Source organism: Durio zibethinus, unplaced genomic scaffold, assembly GCF_047325235.1.
Source record: "Durio zibethinus cultivar Kanyao isolate XHJ-2024 unplaced genomic scaffold, ASM4732523v1 HiC_scaffold_3, whole genome shotgun sequence".
Classification (NCBI taxonomy): Eukaryota; Viridiplantae; Streptophyta; class Magnoliopsida; order Malvales; family Malvaceae; genus Durio; species Durio zibethinus.
This window is the reverse complement of record NW_028323044.1, coordinates 10,621,851-10,629,350: the sequence shown is the minus strand read 5'-3', so window position 1 is coordinate 10,629,350 and position 7,500 is coordinate 10,621,851.

Below are 7,500 nucleotides of genomic sequence, written 5' to 3'. Positions count from 1 at the left end.
GGACGTTGGCCGGGGTGCACGCAATGGGAGGCCCATCGCGCACACCTACTCCCCCCGTGGGGGGGGGAGAGGGGGTGCCGGACCACCACCCCCTAAAGAGCATTAGAGATTTTACAGATATGCTACCAGTAGACGTTAAAATGTCTGAAACGGGGACACTTTTTCCAAACAAGCAAATCCCACACCGAGGGTGCGCAGGTGCCGATGGTGGTCGAGGCATGTGCCCGCAACAAGGGCCAACGTGAGCCGATGGTGGTCGAGGCAACCGCCCGCACCAGCTCGAGGCATGTGCCCACACCAAGGCCCGGCATGTATCGATGGTGTTCGACGTAGGGGCAATCTTCTGCTGATGGTGGTCGAGGCAAGAGCCCGCACCAAGGGCCAGCGTGTGCCCATGGTGCTCGAGGCAACCGTCCGCACCAGGGCCCAGCGTGTGCCGATGGTGGTCGAGGCAACCGCCCGCACCAGGGCCCAGCGTGTGCCGATGGTGCTCGAGGCAACCGCCCGCACCAAGGGCCGGCTTGTGCCGATGGTGTTCGAGGCAACCGCCCGCACCAGGGCCCAGCGTGTGCCGATGGTGGTCGAGGCAACCGCCAGCACCAGGGCCCAGCGTGTGCCGATGGTGGTCGAGGCAACCGCCCGCACCAGGGCCCAGCGTGTGCCGATGGTGGTCGAGGCAACCGCCCGCACCAGGGCCCAGCGTGTGCCGATGGTGGTCGAGGCAAGCGCCCTCACCAAGGCCGAGCGTGTGCCGATGGTGGTCGAGGCAACCGCCCGCACCAGGGCCCAGCGTGTGCCGATGGTGGTCGAGGCAACCGCCCGCACCAGGGCCCAGCGTGTGCCGATGGTGGTCGAGGCAAGCGCCCGCACCAAGGCCGAGCGTGTGCCGATGGTGGTCGAGGCAAGCGCCCGCACCAGGGCGCAGCGTGTGCCGATGGTGGTCGAGGCAAGCGCCCTCACCAAGGCCGAGCGTGTGCCGATGGTGGTCGAGGCAACCGGCCGCACCAAGGGCCGGCGTGTGCCGATGGTGTTCGAGGCAACCGCCCGCACCAGGGCCCAGCGTGAGCCGATGGTGGTCGAGCCAGGAGCCCGCACCAAGGGCCGGCTTGTGTCGATGGTGTTCGGGGCAACCGCCCGTACCAGGGCCCAGCGTGTGCCGATGGTGCTGGGGGCAAGCGCCCGCACCAGGGCCCAGCGTGTGCCGATGGTGCTGGGGGCAAGCGCCCGCCCCAGGGCCCAGCGTGTGCCGATGGTTATCGGGGCAATCGGCCGCACCAGGGCCCAGGGTCTGCCGATGGTGCTCGAGGCAACCGCCCGCACCAAGGCTCAGCATGTGCCGATTGTGATCGAGGCAACAACCCACACCAGGGCCCAGCTTGTGCCGATGGCGGTCGAGGCAAGTGCCCGTACCGAAGGGCAGCCTATGCCGATGATGGTCGATGCATGTGCCATCACCATGCGTCATCATGTGCCATTGATGGTCGAGGCCTTGGCCGAAGTTCGATTTTGAGCCACGGTGCCCATGCTTGGCTCCAGCATGTGCTGGTGCCGCATTTTTTTCACTCGGGACAGCATCGCCGGAGCATCGCCGGAGCATCGCCGGAGCATCGCCGGAGTACCGCCGGAGAACCTGACCGGCGGCATTGGGGTTCCGGCGATTGGGAGGGGGGCCGGGGGGGTGTGCGCACATGATGTGCGATGGGTGCTGGTACTTGGCCTTGTGTTGGCCCCCTATCCCTCATCAAACCTCTGAGAATTCACACCCCCTTAAAGAGCATTTGAGATTTTACAGGTTTGCTACCAGTAGCCGTTAAAGTGTCTGAAATGGGGACACTTTTTTCAAACGGTCACAAAATCTTCTCTACTTCGAGTTTTTAGCTGAATTTTTTTGTGCATGCCAACAAAAATAGAAGGATCATGCCTACAAAATTTGGGGCCAAAAATCCTTATAAAAAAATTTTAAAAAATCCCGAACCGCAAAAAGTTTCGAAAATCGTGAAAAATAGAAAACGAGTCATCTTCCAACGAAACTTCACGTGAAGGCTTAGGGGACCATTGTATGAATTTACAAGCCATAAAAATGGCATTGGCACGGCAGAAATTTGAAGATGTGCCTAAACCCACCAGGGCCCAGCGTGTGCCGATGGTGCTCGAGGCAACCGCCCGCACCAGGGCCCAGCGTGTGCCGATGGTGCTCGAGGCAAGCGCCCGCACCAGGGCCCAGTGTGTGCCGATGGTGGTCGAGGCAACCGCCCGCACCAGGGCCGATAGTGTGCCGATGGTGCTCGAGGCAACCTGTCGCACCAGGGCCCAGCGTGTGCCGATGGTGATCGAGGCAACCTGCCGCACCAGGGCCCAGCGTGTGCCGATGGTGGTCGAGGCAAGTTCCCGCACCAGCGCCCAGCGTGTGCCGATGGCGCTCGAGGCAACCGACCGCACCAGGGCCCAGCGTGTGCCGATGGTGCTCGAGGCAACCTGCCGCACCAGGGCCCAGCGTCTGCCGATGGTGCTCGAGGCAAGCGCCCGCACCAGGGCCCAGCGTGTGCCGATGGTGGTCGAGGCAAGCGCCCGCACCAGGGCCCAGCGTGTGCCGATGGTGGTCGAGGCAACCGCCCGCACCAGGGCCCAGCGTGTGCCGATGGTGCTCGAGCAAACCTGCCGCACCAGGGCCCAGCGTGTGCCGATGGTGCTCGAGGCAACCGACCGCACCAGGGCCGAGCGTGTGCCGATGGTGGTCGAGGCAAGCGCCCGCACCAGGGCCCAGCGTGTGCCGATGGTGGTCGAGGCAACCTGCCGCACCAGGGCCCAGCGTGTGCCGATGGTGCTCGAGGCAACCGACCGCACCAGGGCCGAGCGTGTGCCGATGGTGCTCGAGGCAAGCGCCCGCACCAGGGCCCAGCGTGTGCCGATGGTGGTCGAGGCAACCTGCCGCACCAGCGCCCAGCGTGTGCCGATGGTGCTCGAGGCAACCTGCCGCACCAGGGCCCAGCGTGTGCCGATGGTGGTCGAGGCAAGCGCCCGCACCAGGGCCCAGCGTGTGCCGATGGTGGTCGAGGCAACCGCCCGCACCAGGGCCCAGCGTGTGCCGATGGTGGTCGAGGCAACCTGCCGCACCAGGGCGGAGCGTGTGCCGATGGTGGTCGAGGCAAGCGCCCGCACCAGGGCCCAGCGTGTGCCGATGGTGGTCGAGGCTGCCGATGGTGGTCGAGGCAACCTGCCGCAGCAGGGCCCAGCGTGTGCCGATGGTGCTCGAGGCAACCGACCGCACCAGGGCCGAGCGTGTGCCGATGGTGCTCGAGGCAAGCTGCCGCACCAGGGCCCAGCGTGTGCCGATGGTGGTCGAGGCAACCGCCCGCACCAGGGCCCAGCGTGTGCCGATGGTGATCGAGGCAACCGACCGCACCAGGGCCCAGCGTGTGCCGATGGTGCTCGAGGCAACCTGCCGCACCAGGGCCCAGCGTGTGCCGATGGTCGTCGAGGGAACCTGCCGCACCAGGGCCCAGCGTGTGCCGATGGTGGTCGAGGCAAGCGCCCGCACCAGGGCCCAGCGTGTGCCGATGGTGCTCGAGGCAACCGACCGCACCAGGGCCCAGCGTGTGCCGATGGTGCTCGAGGCAACCTGCCGCACCAGGGCCCAGCGTGTGCCGATGGTGGTCGAGGCAAGCGCCCGCACCAGCGCCCAGCGTGTGCCGATGGTGCTCGAGGCAACCGACCGCACCAGGGCCCAGCGTGTGCCGATGGTGGTCGAGGCAAGCGGCCGCACCAGGGCCCAGCGTGTGCCGATAGTGGTCGAGGCAAGCGCCCGCACAAGGGCCCAGCGTGTGCCGATGGTGGTCGAGGCAAGCGCCCGCACCAGGGCCCAACGTGTGCCGATGGTGCTGGGGGCAACCGCCCGCACCAGGGCCCAGCGTGTGCCGATGGTGATCGAGGCAACCGCCCGCCCCAGGGCCCAGCGTGTGCCGATGGTGGTCGAGGCAAGCGCCCGCACCAGGGCCCAGCGTGTGCCGATGGTGGTCGAGGCAACCTGCCGCAGCAGGGCCCAGCGTGTGCCGATGGTGCTCGAGGCAACCGACCGCACCAGGGCCGAGCGTGTGCCGATGGTGCTCGAGGCAAGCTGCCGCACCAGGGCCCAGCGTGTGCCGATGGTGGTCGAGGCAACCGCCCGCACCAGGGCCCAGCGTGTGCCGATGGTGATCGAGGCAACCGACCGCACCAGGGCCCAGCGTGTGCCGATGGTGCTCGAGGCAACCTGCCGCACCAGGGCCCAGCGTGTGCCGATGGTCGTCGAGGGAACCTGCCGCACCAGGGCCCAGCGTGTGCCGATGGTGGTCGAGGCAAGCGCCCGCACCAGGGCCCAGCGTGTGCCGATGGTGCTCGAGGCAACCGACCGCACCAGGGCCCAGCGTGTGCCGATGGTGCTCGAGGCAACCTGCCGCACCAGGGCCCAGCGTGTGCCGATGGTGGTCGAGGCAAGCGCCCGCACCAGGGCCCAGCGTGTGCCGATGGTGGTCGAGGCAAGCGCCCGCACCAGGGCCCAGCGTGTGCCGATGGTGCTCGAGGCAACCGACCGCACCAGGGCCCAGCGTGTGCCGATGGTGGTCGAGGCAAGCGGCCGCACCAGGGCCCAGCGTGTGCCGATAGTGGTCGAGGCAAGCGCCCGCACAAGGGCCCAGCGTGTGCCGATGGTGGTCGAGGCAAGCGCCCGCACCAGGGCCCAACGTGTGCCGATGGTGCTGGGGGCAACCGACCGCACCAGGGCCCAGCGTGTGCCGATGGTGATCGAGGCAACCGCCCGCCCCAGGGCCGAGCGTGTGCCGATGGTGGTCGAGGCAAGCGCCCGCACCAGGGCCCAGCGTGTGCCGATGGTGGTCGAGGCAACCTGCCGCAGCAGGGCCCAGCGTGTGCCGATGGTGCTCGAGGCAACCGACCGCACCAGGGCCGAGCGTGTGCCGATGGTGCTCGAGGCAAGCTGCCGCACCAGGGCCCAGCGTGTGCCGATGGTGGTCGAGGCAACCGCCCGCACCAGGGCCCAGCGTGTGCCGATGGTGATCGAGGCAACCGACCGCACCAGGGCCCAGCGTGTGCCGATGGTGCTCGAGGCAACCTGCCGCACCAGGGCCCAGCGTGTGCCGATGGTCGTCGAGGGAACCTGCCGCACCAGGGCCCAGCGTGTGCCGATGGTGGTCGAGGCAAGCGCCCGCACCAGGGCCCAGCGTGTGCCGATGGTGCTCGAGGCAACCGACCGCACCAGGGCCCAGCGTGTGCCGATGGTGCTCGAGGCAACCTGCCGCACCAGGGCCCAGCGTGTGCCGATGGTGGTCGAGGCAAGCGCCCGCACCAGGGCCCAGCGTGTGCCGATGGTGGTCGAGGCAAGCGCCCGCACCAGGGCCCAGCGTGTGCCGATGGTGCTCGAGGCAACCGACCGCACCAGGGCCCAGCGTGTGCCGATGGTGGTCGAGGCAAGCGGCCGCACCAGGGCCCAGCGTGTGCCGATAGTGGTCGAGGCAAGCGCCCGCACAAGGGCCCAGCGTGTGCCGATGGTGGTCGAGGCAAGCGCCCGCACCAGGGCCCAACGTGTGCCGATGGTGCTGGGGGCAACCGCCCGCACCAGGGCCCAGCGTGTGCCGATGGTGATCGAGGCAACCGCCCGCCCCAGGGCCCAGCGTGTGCCGATGGTGGTCGAGGCAAGCGCCCGCACCAGGGCCCAGCGTGTGCCGATGGTGGTCGAGGCAACCTGCCGCAGCAGGGCCCAGCGTGTGCCGATGGTGCTCGAGGCAACCGACCGCACCAGGGCCGAGCGTGTGCCGATGGTGCTCGAGGCAAGCTGCCGCACCAGGGCCCAGCGTGTGCCGATGGTGGTCGAGGCAACCGCCCGCACCAGGGCCCAGCGTGTGCCGATGGTGATCGAGGCAACCGACCGCACCAGGGCCCAGCGTGTGCCGATGGTGCTCGAGGCAACCTGCCGCACCAGGGCCCAGCGTGTGCCGATGGTCGTCGAGGGAACCTGCCGCACCAGGGCCCAGCGTGTGCCGATGGTGGTCGAGGCAAGCGCCCGCACCAGGGCCCAGCGTGTGCCGATGGTGCTCGAGGCAACCGACCGCACCAGGGCCCAGCGTGTGCCGATGGTGCTCGAGGCAACCTGCCGCACCAGGGCCCAGCGTGTGCCGATGGTGGTCGAGGCAAGCGCCCGCACCAGGGCCCAGCGTGTGCCGATGGTGGTCGAGGCAAGCGCCCGCACCAGGGCCCGGCGTGTGCCGATGGTGCTCGAGGCAACCGACCGCACCAGGGCCCAGCGTGTGCCGATGGTGGTCGAGGCAAGCGGCCGCACCAGGGCCCAGCATGTGCCGATGGTGGTCGAGGCAAGCGCCCGCACAAGGGCCCAGCGTGTGCCGATGGTGGTCGAGGCAAGCGCCCGCACCAGGGCCCAACGTGTGCCGATGGTGCTGGGGGCAACCGCCCGCACCAGGGCCCAGCGTGTGCCGATGGTGATCGAGGCAACCGCCCGCCCCAGGGCCCAGCGTGTGCCGATGGTGGTCGAGGCAAGCGCCCGCACCAGTGCCCAGCGTGTGCCAATGGTGGTCGAGGCAAGCGCCCGCACCAGGGCCCAGCTTTTGCCGATGGTGATCGAGGCAACCGGCCGCTCCAGGGCCCAGCGTGTGCCGATGGTTATCGGGGCAACCGGCCGCACCAGGGCCCAGGGTCTGCCGATGGTGCTCGAGGCAACCGCCCGCACCAAGGCTCAGCATGTGCCGCTGGTGATCGAGGCAACAACCCACACCAGGGCCCAGCTTGTGCCGATGGCGGTCGAGGCAAGTGCCCGTACGGAAGGGCAGCCTATGCCGATGATGGTCGATGCATGTGCCATCACCATGCGTCATCATGTGCCATTGATGGTCGAGGCCTTGGCCGAAGTTCGATTTTGAGCCACGGTGCCCATGCTTGGCTCCAGCATGTGCTGGTGCCGCATTTTTTTCACTCGGGACAGCATCGCCGGAGCATCGCCGGAGTACCGCCGGAGAACCTGACCGGCGGCATTGGGGTTCCGGCGATTGGGAGGGGGGCCGGGGGGGTGTGCGCACATGACGTGCGATGGGTGCTGGTGCTTGGCCCTTGTGTTGGCCCCCTATCCCTCATCAAACCTCTGAGAACTCACACCCCCTTAAAGAGCGTTTGAGATTTTACAGGTTTGCTGCCAGTAGCCGTTGAAGTGTCTGAAACGGGGACACTTTTTTCAAACGGTCGCGAAATCTTCTCCGGTTCGAGTTTTTAGCTGAATTTTTTTGTGCATGCCAACAAAAATAGAAGGATCACGTCCACAAAATTTGGGGCCAAAACTCCTTCTAAAAAAATTCTAAAAAATCACGAACCGCAAAAAGTTTCGAAAATCGTGAAAAATAGAAAACGAGTCATCTTGCAACGAAACTTCACGTGAAGGCTTAGGGGACCATTGTATGAATTTACAAGCCATAAAAATGGCATTGGCACGGCAGAAATTTGAAG